This window comes from Stegodyphus dumicola, chromosome 3 (genome assembly GCF_044657685.1).
Source record: "Stegodyphus dumicola isolate Sdum_Otavi_A_Nest chromosome 3, ASM4465768v1".
NCBI classification, from domain to species: Eukaryota; Metazoa; Arthropoda; class Arachnida; order Araneae; family Eresidae; genus Stegodyphus; species Stegodyphus dumicola.
In genome coordinates this window covers 75933250-75949031 of record NC_140770.1, presented here as the reverse complement: position 1 = coordinate 75949031, position 15782 = coordinate 75933250, and the positions used below count along the sequence as shown (strand labels likewise).

At 33.7% G+C, this 15782-nt stretch overlaps 1 long non-coding RNA gene across 1 annotated transcript; it reads right to left on the bottom strand.

Annotated features, from left to right (window-relative positions):
* Positions 1 to 2201: 2201 nt before the first annotated feature.
* Positions 2202 to 15002, bottom strand: LOC146998029 (uncharacterized). Its single transcript, XR_015039989.1, has 2 exons — positions 14502 to 15002; positions 2202 to 2909 (listed from the first exon to the last, which is right to left on the bottom strand). It is a non-coding gene; the product is annotated as an uncharacterized LOC146998029 (long non-coding RNA).
* Between the last annotated feature and the right edge of the window lie 780 nt (positions 15003 to 15782).

Below are 15782 nucleotides of genomic sequence, written 5' to 3'. Positions count from 1 at the left end.
AAACACGCTGAGGATAAATATGACAATTCAGGTTCTGAAAATGAAGATGTCAAAAGTGATAATACGTCTGAAGAATAGTCTCAATAATTTGGACTCAGTTAAAAAAAGAAAAAATTCTTATTTTTCGGTACCTATTATAAGGTAACTTTCATTTTTAACTTTCCAGTTTTAAAACATTACGGGACTTAGATTAGAAGGCAATATTTTTATTATTATTTTTCCAAGTTTAAAATCCTATTGCGGCCTATATTCGAGGACAGCCTATATTCGAAGTAATATGGTAATATTAGTGACATAAATTCACTTAGATTTTAATTTAATGTAAAACAAAAGCAGTCTTTACTTCGACACGATTTAAATTCAGTATTACTGCAATGATTTTTAAAAACACGAAATTTACTTATAAAATTTTAAATTTCGTATTTCTAACACTGAAAGAGCTTTAGAGTTTTAAAATTATATTTTTAGTTTGCTCCAATTGCTTTCTTTTGAGGAAAGAGGGACAAAGATGATAACACAGACAATATCGGTCCCTCCTTTTTTTTTTTTTTTTTTTTTTTTTTTTGTGATGCACCCTGAGCAGCGCATTGGATGATCAGACGCCTAAGTGACCTCTAGTTTCGACTTTTCCGTATGAATGCTTAAAGAGCAAAGGATTACGTGTCTAAAGAACGGGATGCCTTTATAAAAACATTATAAGCGAAAATAGCTTTTTTTACGTTACATACGAAAAACGAACAATAATGCTCATAAAATCAGCCAGTATGGCGGCATCTGAATCCTGGTCGAACTACCAGAGTTTAGTGACATTTACTACTTGGCCACTTCTGCGCCATTCACTCAAACAAGAAGGTCATTAATACAAACGCAACTTCTATACTTCTGTGCAATTTTAAACTGATTTACTTGAATTCTTATATGTAGCAAAATAACCTGCTTACTTAGGGTAAATATTAGGTGGCCCCCTCACTTCTTCATAACATAACATAACGTAACATATGTAGCAAAATAAGTCTCACATGTCATGCAGGTCGTACAAATCGTCCAATATATATCCGTTCCTCTGGTATAACATCATTATTGCGAATGCCATCTGGTCGCATAACAATCTGTATATGTTATATTGTTTATATCTGCCCTCTCCGAGATGTAATTACTCCTACTATGTACATCGTTTCATGCCACAATAGTAAAATTATATAAATATGTACATGTTGTATTACTTTTTCAACTGTAACATTGCAATCTCTTCTCATATAGTAGTTGCACCATATAGTAATTTGCAAGTTATTTGTTAGCAGTTGACTGTATCGAATGTCTTATACGAATGACTGTACATTCCATTACTGCGCTTTGCTCTATGTATTACATCCACATTTCTATATTGAACTAGTGTACTATTTTTATCTTATGTGTCATATAATATGTGCACGCATTTTTAGTATGCGTATGTATATGTACCTCTGGTATTTCATCACTTGTGAAGGTAGTGTGGACGCACAACAATCTGCAAATATTACATATGTTATATAGTTTATAGCCTTTTCTTGTAGATGTAATTACTCCTTCTATGTACATCGTACCATGCTTTATTTGTAATGCTAGTTACATATGTTAATGCTTTTCTCTAAATAATGGTGGGCGTGGCGCTGTACTGATTAACCAGGTAAAGGGACAGTGCCCACGTCCCCCGTCACTTATCACTTATCACTTATGTAGCAAAATAATAGTACGTGCACTCTAATTACATACATAAGATAAATTTTGACGTATAGAATTTCAAAAATGAGAAAATGCATTTTGCTTCCACATTTTCTTAGCTATCTAACACTACTTATTAGACAATAAATTAATAGTTTAATGAAATCTATTAAAATAAAAGAACTTCATGAAAATGTTTCATGATAACAGCTTTATATTTCGCAATGACGTGAATATTTCTTTCAGCAATGGATGCTACATTTCACGCTGTGAAAAATATTAATACACTTGCTTTCATATACTTCAAGAATTCGTTTTTTGTCTTGGCAGGACACTGCACTTTTCTATAAATTGAACAACTCAAAAATTAATCATTTTCCCATATTTAGCTGGGGTACGCGGCTTCACTCAGGGAGTTGATATGAGATTGAATGGTAGTCGGGAAAAAAAAGATAAGCTTTTTAATATGAGAGATATATTTTTATTATTATTAAAAACATATTCAAACTATTTACAATACTTGTTTAAATAACATTTCTCCTTTTGTTATCTGAGATATATAGGTATAAATCTTTCGAATTTCCTACTCGAGAGCAAGCTGACCGTGAGAAAAGGAGTCTTTGAGCTTGATGCCATAATATTTTAAAGTTTATCCTTGTGCTTTCTTAATTGTAAAAACTACAGGATAATTAAATTGGAAATTGCAGTCTTTTAAATTGGAATGGCCGTTCAGTAGATATCAGTGGTATTCTGGGGATAAATACTATCTGTCCTTTATCCTTTCCTTGTTTGACTGTCTTATCCGTTTTCGAGAAGCCAAGTCGCGCATCCTCTTGACAATAAGAAATTGCATGTGGTCACACTCGGGGTGACGCTCCATCCAATTCAACGCAATTTTGAGGCCGGCAAACTCTTTACTAGCTGATGGTGCCGTGCCTGCTTCAACTTCGACATTAAGATCATCTTCTTCCTCGACACTTTCTTCTCTCACGCTTTCAGTAAGTTTATCATAGTTTAGAATTTGAAACCCAGGATCTGACGAATAACACACCATCCATTCTGTTGTATCCTCAGCACTTTTGAACATCCAGGAATTTTCAAAAGAATGCTTCATAATTTCTCAAGTGGCTCGTCATCCTTATCTTCTCCTGTCTTTTTCTTTTCCTTCTCCTGAGCGTCTTTTTCCTCCTTCTCTTTTTCAGTTGATTCTGAAAAATTCGAATAATCAGTGATTCGAATAGTTAGAGTTCAGATAATTGAAGATGTACTGTACTTCATTATTAAAGGGACATCGAGCTTAGTAGCGAGAAATGACAAATTAAATAGCCCATCCAATTCCTGACATAAAAGTCTCAAATGTCCTTAAAAGCTTTTTTATGCGGTGAAATCTTTCCCGTGTTACCTCTTCTTTATGTTTGAATTTCTTGTTGGAATAAATACTTCGATAATATAATTAGAAGTTCCCAAACATTTCATGGAAAATAAAAATAAATGTCATGATATTGTCAGAACTGTTTATTTGTAGTTGAAAGCAAGCATAATGTACGTACTGAAATAACCCACAAGAGAACATTATTCTAATATATATTGCATATAGGTGTAAATTTCAATGCCGGTTCATAACTCATACTAACAAAACAAAAGTTTTGGATACATTATAATTATATTTTGTAATTATGTATTTAAGTTTATTTTGGGAGTTGTTCTTATCTGCGATTCTGTTTCCTCCCTCATAATTTGTAAGTACAATACACTCCCTCCAGAAGTACATGAAGGAAACGAAATATGGCAAACATGGGGTATCACAAGACGTTCTGAAATACTGAAAAATTTGTTAGATTTTGTTGAATAATTTCGCACAAGCATTATGGCAAAATTTCATCTCTACGTTTAGTATGAGGCAGTGTAGTAGTAGTTTGTATGTTCTGTATATTGTTTTCGGAGCAACAATCTTGAAAATCCCCAGAAGCTCGCTTTAGTTGGAAATTACACTTGGAAGACAAAGTTTGATTTTAGAATTTATATATTACTTTTCCGCTGTTAGTAGGTTTTATAGGTAAAGCATACAACCTTTGTGAAGAAATTAATAAAAGCAAGTGTATACTTATAATTATATAAGCATTTGTAGAAGATCCCAGGATCAAATCTCAGCTTATCTCTATTGATGTTGACATAATGCTATAGCAGAATTTCAACCAACAGCATGGTCTTCAACAAGCAGAGCATGCTCTGACTAAGATATCTAAAACTTCCTTTAAATATTACCTCCTTCTACCTCATTTAAATACGCGCAAGCTAAAATTGGCATTCTGGAAGGAAAGCAGAAAGAGAAAAGTGACCTGACATAGTTAAATGGCAGCCAAGAAGTATAGGGCAGCATGAAGTAGAATAAAACTGATTAAGAAAAGTTAAAATCTTTAAAGATTTCAACAAAAATGGGGTATGTGTCTGGGGGGGTAAGTAACCAGAGAGTAATCATCATCGTTTCAGAAGACCTTTTACAATAACAATATGATGCTTTTACGTTCTTCCGTATTTCTTGGTGAAATATGAAATATTGGATATATGTTCAAAAATAGATCTGCTTAAAGGGTTTCATCACTCACTATACTCACATTCTTTCTGCTCAGTTGGTGTTTAACTTTTCACAGATTTTCAGATAAATCCTTCCTAGAATATGCTACTACAAAAAAAAAGTAAAAGAAAAAAAAAGAAATCATGACATACAGACTTAAAATCACTAAACTTCAAAAACGGTAATGTCCTTTAAAACATTTTCAATACTTTTTTTAACCTGATTTTATTTTCTTCCTCGAAATCCTGGAAATCGTCTTTCATCTCTTGTTATCTGGCAACCGCCTCTGGAGACCTTCTTATTCGAAGGTGTCAATTTTGAGGCGCCATTTTTTTATTCCTTATGTTCCCGAGAGCATTATGTTCCATTACATTCTCCACAATCTTGACAGTTCTATTTTTTTTCATGATGAATAGCGTATATATGAGATATGAAGTGGACTGCTGAAGTATCGGTAATATCTTAAGCGTTTGTTATGAGCATAAAAATGACAAATACAGAGAATTATAAATGTAATCCATGCGGAGTTCAAATGCTAAATTCTCAGTTTTCATTTGCTTTTCAGTCATTTAATATTACAGCGAATATCAATGGTATTTGTACACAATCAAATACTGTTTGCAGTTGAAATCTATACATAAATATAATACATGAAATTTCTTATCCATTGAAAATTAGTTTTCATGGTTTTATAAACTTAATTGTAACTTTATCCTCAGCAGTTTCTAAAGAGCAATTGAAAGTAATAAATACCGTATTTACTTGCATGTTTGTCCCGTTCACATATCCTTCCCTTTTAGTTCTTTCAGTATGTGACTTAAATATTTCTAATTAACGATAACAACGTAAAATGTAATAAACAAATAGGAAATCATTTAAGTAAAAATAATGTTAATGAAACGCGCAAGTCCTTTGAAGTACATAATATTACTGTGTATGTATGTGTGCATTGAATGTGCTGTGCTTATCATTTAAGCCATATCTTCGAAACTATTATAAAGCGAGTATGTTTCCTCTTCCGGTTTTCAGGCGATAGTATTAATAGGAAAAGGCAGTGAAACACGCGAGTATTTACAATATATTAATTTGTAAAAATATATATTAATCATTATTTCCATAGAAACTGCTTAATTATAACTTAAATAATCTTTGAGGGAGAAAAGTTATATTAATTTCTTGTAAATGCTTAAATTTAGCGTAGCTTTGTCATTAAGGTATATTAACTTATTACATTTTATATAACTTATTTGCAAGCAATTGGAATAATTACAATGTTTTATTAAACGTATTTTCTGATTGTATAAAAAATGTTTAAGGGAAGTGCAGATTTAAAATGGGCAACTATCAAAGTAAATAAAACAAAGCCTACATTTATTTTCTAAAAAAACATTAAATGAGAAATTTTAGATTTTAATAGGTAATCGAGCTGGCGTGAACATTATTTACACGATTCTTTTAACAACTGCTTGAACTGTATTTGCTAAATGGATTCATAAAATTACTCAACATTTTAAAATAAAATTGACTTATCACGAGTGGAAATATAAAAATGATTAATTGTAATACATTCTCTTAAATGTCGATGCATATCGAACTTTCTTAGTATTATCACTTATTTAATAACAAACTGTATCACTGTCATTTTTGAATTATGGTACGATGTTGTTTGAATATTAATAATGAAATATTAAAACTGAATTCTTTGAATTAGTCATTTTGATTGTATTAAACTGTTTCCAACTGCAGTTCCTTAATTTTCTACTTCATAAAATTAATTAATTAATTAATTAAAATTATGAAATAAAGACGACAGAACAGAATAAAGAACAGATGTGTTTGAAAATTTATCGGACAAAATAATTGAATCTTACGCAGATTACCACCTTAATTTTTACAGTATTTCGTAAACTGTAGATGATACTTACTCACGATTATAAAACTACTTAATAAGAATGACATAGCATTTTTGTTGTAAAAAATGCAAATCCGAAAAAAATTCTACAACGTCAGTACATTTTGTTGTTGTTTGTTTTTATCCAAAAATGTTTGCTGCAAAACACGTCGGATCGTTTGAGCTACCCTGACCCGTATAGTGGCTAACGGCGCTGATTGCTGTACCAATGAATCCGGATTTGAATCTTGGAGAAGGCATAGAGTTTCGTATGTGTAAAGCATCTGTGCAGCATAGAAGTATTAATTTAATATTTGTTCGGTGTGTTGTTGTATCTTAAGCGTACTTAAAATACGAGCAAGACGAATATCATCTCCAGTTGTTTTATGATAGGAAAAGAAGGTGGGAGACCGTCAGACTGTTCTCCCGGGTTTTCTTAAAAACTGAGGTGAGCTGCACATTTAGGACGGTAGGAGGATACCGGTATGAAGAATGGTGAAATTTCGGTTTCCCACCCACTTGTACGTGTACTCGCGTACCTGTGAATACATGCATATGATAAAATCAAACTCAGAAGTAATGACCAGCTGGAATTTTGATGGCGTAAAATGTTGATCCATAATGAATAGGAAATCGGAGGTGAAGACAGATTAAATCTTCATTTTTTATTTCAGAAAACATGTTGCGGCTATAGTCAAGTTACCACATTAATTGTGCCTATTTAAAAAAGTTTACATATTATATAAATTTGCAGTACGAAGGAAAGAGCAGATAGACTGCAGTCAAGCTAGGCGAAAACGTAGAAAGCAAATGCGTTATGATCAGGGTAAAATCTTAATTTAGTTAGATATTTTAGTGAGTTACTTTTGATTCTCAATGCATTTTGATTGGATAGCTAATATCACTGAAAAATTACTTTTGGCTTCTTGAGTTTTAGTTCCATTTACATCACCAGAATTATGTAAGAGTCATATGATATAGATTAGTGTCGACATGACGCAGTGCAAATAGAAGTTACTATTTTTAGAATAGAGAAGGGAAATTAATTTACGCTGCTGATCTTTTACATATTCTCTCTTTTCCTTACATGTAAGTGTTTGTGAAACGTGGTTTAAAAAAATTTAAACAACGAAGCTAATTTAAATGTCCTTCAAAGAAAACCGAAAGAACTTGTAAGATAATCATTGCAAGAAATATTTCTTGATATTCTCCCTTTTCTCAATATCATTGCTAGATTTCTGCTTAAACTTAAAAACATTTAACTCCGTTTTCATGCTACTATGATCAAAAACGATCGTGAGCTATTCACTCAAAATCATCGTAAGAAAGAAACCGCTTGCAAAATTCGTTCAGAAGTTCTTAAAACTTTGATTAATATCGAGCAACAATCGTATTAAATTTCCTTTTATCACTTGCATATAAATTCTCTTCTAATCGATTAATTTTTTTTTTTTTTTTTTTTTTTTTTTTTTTGCAATTTCCCAAAATATCAAATTGTAATTCAGCTAATCGTCGCATGCATATACACTGGTGTGCAAAAATTAAGGACGAAGTCGAAAAATTAGCATATCAGCTGAACGAAGAGGCAGAGCGGACAGAAAGACCAATCAGGAGATTAAGTAAGGTGATGTACGGTAGCACATGCGCAGATATGCAGGTAGACGTAATGGGGGAGTGTCTGAGTAGTATAAAGCATGTTGTCGGTGTAAGATCAGTATTTCTGGCAAAGAGATTGCACGCCGTATAGCAGTTAAAATCACACCGAGTTGCTGCCTCAGCGAGAAATGGCGAATAATCAATCTGTTAGACGACATCTGGATGCTTTTACCCGAGGTCGAATCATTGGGAAGTTGGAGGAAGGCCGCAGTGTGACAAGTGTGGCTGCAGAGTTCGGAATTGCTCACAGCATCGTTTCACGACTTTGGAGACAATTTCAAACTACAGGAACAGCTATCCGGGGATTTAGTAGTGGTCGTCCACGAGGAACCACACCCGCAGATGACCGGTATATTGCCTTACAGGCCAGAAGAAACAGGCGGCAGACAGCGGGAGAAATCGCTAGACACACGACACAGGCGGCTGGACAACCGATATCGCGTTTTACCGTGGCCAGAAGACTGCACGGTGGTGGTCTGTTTGCACGACGCCCTGTACGGTGTGTACCTCTAACGCCTGCCCATCGGAGAAGGCGTTCTCTGTGATGCCGGAAACACCGGAATTGGAGACAATGAATGGGGACAAGTACTCTTTACAGAGGAGAGCAGATTCAGTCTGAGTAGCGATTCTCATCGCATACTCATCTGGAGAGAGCGGGGAAGCCGCAATCATCCCTCGAACATCATTGAAAGGGACAGGTATGGAGGTGGCGGTGTTCTCGTTTGGGGAGGCATCATGCTTGGTAGTCGTACAGACCTTCACATCTTCGACGCAGGTTCAGTCAACGGGACCCGTTATTGTAACGAGATTCTTCTTCCATATGTGCGTCTTTTTAGAGGTGCTATGGGTCCGCAGTTCCTTTTCATGGACAACAATGCACCATGTCATCGCACAGTAGCTGCCGAACAGCTCTTAGAGAGTGAGGATATTGAACGTATGGATTGCCCGGCACGATCTCCGGATCTCAATGCCATCGAGCATGTATGGGATTTTCTACGCAGACGCTTGGCAGCTCGTACCTTACCACCAGTAACGATTCCGGAGCTTCGATTGGCGCTGCAAGACGAATGGGCAGCAATGCCTCAACAACTCATTGACACCTCATTCTCAGCGTGGGTAGACGCTGTGAAACCTGCCTAGCAGTCAGGGGATATCATATCCCCTATTAAAGACCGGATGTTTCTTGCTGGACACCCATCACAGGGATGTTTCGGCCTTCAGTCGCATTGCGCTCCATGCTACTTTTTCAATAAAGCTTCTTTTTATCCCTCTGATTTCTCTTTTATTAAGTGTTGCTTACATTACTCATGTCCTTACGTATTGGGGATTTTACGGTATTAAATGTGTTGATTTGGAAAGCTTTTGTACAAAGTTATATTGAAAAAAACCGTCTCGTCCTTAATTTTTGCACACCAGTGTAATTTTGTTCTGACAGCTCAAATTTTGATATAAAAGATTTCAATGTCACAAAAGCCACTTAAGACAACACATTTTAAAAATTAGAATTTTCGTATGTCTTCAGATAGTTAAGAAAGGTAACGAATTATTGAAGAAAAATCATGCTATGGTATCTACTTAAAGTAATAAGCAACAGGTATATGTAGTTTGAGATTCCATCTCAATTAATAATTACAAATATATTGAACGGAAGAGAATCTCACTTAATAATTACGGATATATTGAACAATTTCAAATATCATTTGGTCCCTGTAAAAGTGATCTCGAAATCTTTCATGTTATTTCGGTGAGCCGCTTCTCAAATTATTCCTAATATAACGTATTCAAGTGACCAAGATAGACGTTTTCAAGATGGTTGTTTTAAAAATGCATAATTACTTGTATTAAAACGGACCACAATTGTGATACAGAAAAACAGTTCATCAATGAAGTTAATGACGCTCGAAAGCTGAAATAAGAGCAAACAAACCTAAACAGAGTTAGTCAAAAACTCAGAATAACGCAGACATTTTTTCATTATCGTGGTATTGTGCAATATGAATTTCAATCAACCCTCCAAACTGTTTACAAAGAAGTGTGTTTAGTGTTTTGCGACGTTTCCGTGAAGTACTCCTTGAATACGACCTGAATTGTAGCGAGATAGCTTATGGATTTTGAATCACGATAATACTTTTTTGTGCCCGATACTGCAGTTGTTTTAAATTGTTGGCCAAACTTTCAACTCATGATGCCATATCAGAGAAGACAGCTCTAGAAACCCCATACTTACCTGATTAGCACCGTAAAACCTTTTGTCCCTCCATGGTTAAAACTGGTGCTTCGTGATCACTATTTTAAATCAGATGATGCAATAAAAGAATTGCAGTTCTTTAGCAATTAGCTGTTGAGAAAGGTCCTTCTTCATAAAATATTTGCTAACAAAATTAATTATTCTATTATGATACTTTTCATTCATGGATAAGAATTTAACTCTTGCAACAATATCCCATCTACATATTACATCAGATATTACTGAAATATATGTTAAAATATGCTGTCCTCTAAACCATTTGAATTCTTTTTAAAAATATTTCAGTGTTTTTGATAAATATTTTCTATTTCTATTTAAATTTTTTAATAATTCGAATATCTGTATATAAAACTTGTGTCAGAAAGCCTAACTGTGTAACTACATAACATTTCTAATTGCTCAGAATGGGCTCAAAACGTTTTATTTTTATCCCTCGAATAAAGTTTTAAGGCTACGTTTAATCTGAATAACCAATTATTTTATTTTTTGTATCATTACTGTCCCTTCTATCTTTCCGTTTTCCGCCAGAATACAAATTAAGTTCACGTGTGTTTAAGTGAGGTTTTGAGATTATTAAGACAGAATGTGTATCTAATCTAATCGTGGCCATGTTATTAAATTTGCTGCTTTGGATAAGAGCTGTTATTTTAGGCCTTGCATTATAATTGCTGACAGCTGAAATGAAGTTCTGAGCCAGCCTCGGCGTTAAACTGTTCTGTGTAGCCTTTGGATATTTATTTATTTAAAGTTAGCTTTACATTTGACTCACTACTTTTAAGTTTCTCGCCATAAATTTTAAGCTACGGGCTTATAACTTAAAATTAATGCAACATATTGCATTGCTTATAACTCCTGGTGCTCGGAGCTATAAGCACCAGGAGTGTCTTATGTTCAACTTATTTAGTTTTAAACAAAGGATATTTTACACTCTTCTCGAGTTTCTGTGGTATTTAGACATAGCGATAAGCCACTTAACGTGTGAGTAGAGTTTAACAATAGATGTTAACCAAAAGAGTCAAACTTTTACAAACCATTTCATTAAAGATATAATGAATCCATTGATTTTCTGCAACTTTCTAAATTTTGGGATTAGATCTGACATATATGTTCGAACACTTGTTTTCTCTTTCTACATATTTACCTATCAAACTCTGGGACTTTAAAATATGTATAAATCTACCGTATTTTTAATTACTCGAATGTAACGCTAACTTAGAATTTTTTTTGTTTTGTTTTGTTTTGTTTTGATTTTTGTCTTCTGCCAAAATTCAAGACAAAAAAAATAATGAAGCAAACTATTTCTAACAGTCTAAAATTACTTTTGCTTTCATTTCTACAAGTGTTGCGTAAAATGTAATACTAACAGGTTAATTGTTCTGAAAAGATTTTATTACCATAGGTACAGATACTTATAGTCTCACATTATAATTCCCTGCTATGTATAGCAAAATCTACCAGTGGAAATGAATAATCTGGTGGTGTATGGGGATTTTGAGTGTTTGTACCTAAATCGTTTTGCAACTGCAACATATTGCCATTGCTTTTTATCGAACGTTTTATTCGCAATTCATTTATTAACTAATTATAACAAAACAATAGAAGACTATTTGTACAAGTGGGAGAAACCATTCATGATGGTCTAAGGGGGGGGATAAATTTATATTACTCCTAAAGAAAATAATCTCAAAAATATCTTCATCGAAAGCCATTTTCATCGAAATAATGGCGTTTGCTGACAAAATTCCAGCAATAAACTTTTAAGTTCGTGATAGTAAATGAAAACTTCATAGTGTATATTCATAGTGTAACATTTTTCTATAATTATCTTTCAGCAATGCGCCAGTCGAAACCTTTCCATGCTTAAAATTTCATAGTTCATTTCACAGACCTTGTCAAGATATGTCAAGACAACAGTAATCATAACTTATAAAGTGAGAAACATAGCAACACAATTTTCTTTGAAATTTTTCAACTTATATAATAGCGTACTACTGTGAGATCCCTTTTTTCTTTTATGTTAATAGGATCTGGTTTATATAAGCCACAGTCCAATTATGCATACTAATAATAATATCATCCAGAAGTAGCTATAGCGCGGCTCTTACGTGAACAAAATATGTGTATGAAATATGGTAAACTTATAAGGTATTTCTCCCGCTTTCTTAGTGTTATGTATTAAACGTTATATATATATTTTTTAAGCTTAAGTTGTTTTGCTTATTTCAATTTTGATTTGTAATTGAAGTTCTAATTTTTTTATTGTTGTTTAAAGTTGGTTGTAAGTTTAAATTGTAACTTTTGTAAACTTTAAGTTTTGGTTAGGTTGCTTTTATAAGTTCTGAGTTGAAGTTGTTTAATTTTAATTTGAGTTTAGGGACTTAGATTTTTGTTTTTGTTTTAGTTGTTTTGACCCTTAAGGTTGTTTAACTTTTAACTTTAATTTTTTTTATTTTAAAACTTTGTTGTTGCACCTTTGTGTGTTAATTTTTTTTTTCTTAACTTTGAGTAATTTAATTGGTATCCCTCTTTCTTTTAACGTTAAACGAATACATACTTTCTGACTGGCGGTAGAAGAAAAATAATTTGATTCTATTTGTATTCCTTTTGGATAAATTGTGTTTAGTCTCAATTGGTGGCTGAGGAAACAATTATTACAGTGCTGACATTTTTATTATGTATTATTATGTGTAATTAGTAGCTTCATTTTTTTTTTAATTTACCAAAGTCATTTTGTATTAACTTAGTTCAGAGATTTTGACCCCTTGCCCTCTTTCCTTCAGCGGAAATTCTTGTGAGCAGTTGTACTGCACCCAAAATTCCTTTCTGCTAAGCGTTCCACCATGTGTGGGGGGCGAAAGACTTGATAGTTTTACCATCTGGGTTTCACGAAAAAGGGACCCTGTTTTGCTGGACCAGGCTAGCAGGGTGATGTTCTACAGCATACTTATGGTGGGGGAAAATATACGTTGAGACCAACGAGATAATATACTAGTAGAGAGCGTATTGCAACCTTCAACCGGTTCCAACATTAGTGTCACGTGACTGCTGCGCGAATTCCGAAAGTGCGCAAATACTTTACATTGCTTTCTATGGGACGAAAGACTGCTGGTCTGCTTGGTCACATAAAATTTAAGTAAAAATGGTTATTCGCTGCAGCGCCTACGGATGTAAAGAAAGTTTCGTGAAAGGAGGACTTGTAACCTTTCATAGGTAAGTTAAAACTGCATGATTTATTATTTTATTTTCAATATTTTTGTCATTTTACTATCTCTGTTGAATTGGTTGGAAAGTTTCAGCCATATTGTATAAGAAAATTGCCGCCGTATATGACATTTTCAGCATGTATTATTAGCATCAAAATGTATTAAATACTGTGACACTATTTACTGGAATCACCCTTTACAAATAATTGAATTTTATATGTTTTTTCCGTGTATTCCGTTGAAATAGAAAGCTGCGCCAATTGGCGTTAACCTTTTTTCGCCAAGTCGTACGCGTTTTGATTTCATAAACAATTACTGCCTGCGATAAAAAAAAAGAAAAACGCTATTATTAGCATTAAATTATTGAGAAAAGATTGTGCGATATGTTTACTTTGTTAAAAAAAAAGCTAAAGATCTTGATTCATGCAACATTGAACATAAACAGTTAAACAGCATTATTTTAAAAATCAGTTTACTTTTACGAGTATAAAGCTCAATGCTTTATCATTATTTTCTATAAAATCAATTAAAATAAAAATAACCTGGATTATAATTCTGTCTCATCTACGATGCTGTTAGAAATTTATTGTAATTGAAAAAATGTGATGTGAAAAACTTACCATATTTTAAATAGTATTTAAATAAAAAGGAGAGTGAGAGAATTTTTAACTGTAATATCGTTTTGATCCTAATAATAAATACTGAGTTGAAGTTTGTTACCGTTTCATACATATTCAATATAAAATAATTTTATAGTTAATAAGATGTATTGATCCCCCCCATGACATACACATGAGTGTGGAAAATCAGTAATTAAGATTGCATTATTTTGTTCCAGTAATATAATCTCAAAAAAAGAGAGGCAATCAATGGCATAAATACATATAATACAATGGGATTTTCTTTTTCTCTTTAGGATGCAATGCATTAAAATAAAACGAGATTTTTTTTACCTTCTCAAATATTATAACAGTAGTGCAATTAATTTTTTAACGTTATTCAAAATTAAAGTTTCCATCTCAATTTTTTATTATTTATTTTAGATTTTCTTCCTAAAATTATTTTAAACAATGGTGCAAATAATTTAAAGCAATTATTAAAAATATAGATAAAATATTCAGGAAAAAAGGGGTTAAGTTATATCTAAATATAATTGTAAAAAATCGAACAACCTAATTCGAGGCCGTTGTCTGCTGACTGCTAGCAGACGGAAATAAAAAGTACTACCTGCCATATCAAAAGCGGGCCAAACTGGCGATGAACAGCCTAAGCTATCACTCCTCAAGAGCGCCAAGAGCATTAGTCACGTGGTATATGTTGGAGACACCCTAGCAGACGAATTCTCTGTGGGTGAGCCGTCTACCTGTTATATGAAGTCGTTGGTTGAGACAGAAGATCTGCATTATAGACTGGGACCCTGGAGCGAGGCTAGTTTCTTCCCCCTTGTTTCCGCCTGCAGTTGTGATGACACATTGGTGTGGAACGATGGAACGATGAATGGAACGATGGAAGTTGAACGATGGAATGGATGGAATGGCGAGAAACGGCTCCTTTTGGTAGTCGGGAAACCCTTTTCCGTGAAGATCCAGAGTGTGGGTTGCCTTTTTTGGCTTCCTGCTAGTCACCATCTACGCCAAGTTTTCAAAAAACGCGCCAGCTACTAAAACGGCTGCGCAGTGTTTTCGAGAGGCTTTTTTTTTTTTCGGGAGACGGGGACAGTGACGGAGACTACAGAAGAGAGACGGAAAAAAAAAAAGAAATTTCACGAGAACTTATAAGATGTCAACTTGGGCGAGCAGCTGGGAGGTGAGCCTCATCTTAGACGTAGCAACGTAAATTAACCAACACCGAAGAGAGGCTGCAACACCTATATTTCTAAAATCCAAAAATTTACGCTGTCATGATGGCCTGTGGAGGGAAGACCTGAGCACCGGCTGGTTGGAAGCAGTAATAGGAGGGAAGCCTGGCCTCCGAACCAATAGCTTGGTTGAGTCTCGTCAATCTAACCCTTTTTTTGTTTTCTAATTTCAGATACTATCCCAAGTTTTCCTTGAGTAATAATGTTCGATAACAAAACTCAAATAAATGATGGATCCCAAAGTTGTTAAAGAAGGGTATGTCATCCTTTTCTGTTGTTTTCACATTAGCACTTTAATTGAACCAGCCACCACGTTTTATTGTAATGTTTAGTGAGGTCATGACTCTATTTTATGTTTTGTAATTATAATATTTTCCTACCTTAAATAAACGTAAGTTGATTTTATTCACCTGTTCGTATTTATTGTAATTATCTTTTACACTGGACCTTAAACATAGAATGGGTTTTGTTTAACACAACGCAACATCTTGGAATTTAAAATTGTTTACTTATTTTGTATTTATGTTTAGTATGACTGCTCACAATACTTAGTATGTTATTGTTACAATATTGATTGATATGTTCAGTTAAGTGTCTTACACACACAGTTACCTACCGCATAACACAGAATGAACTTTTTCTCTAGTTGT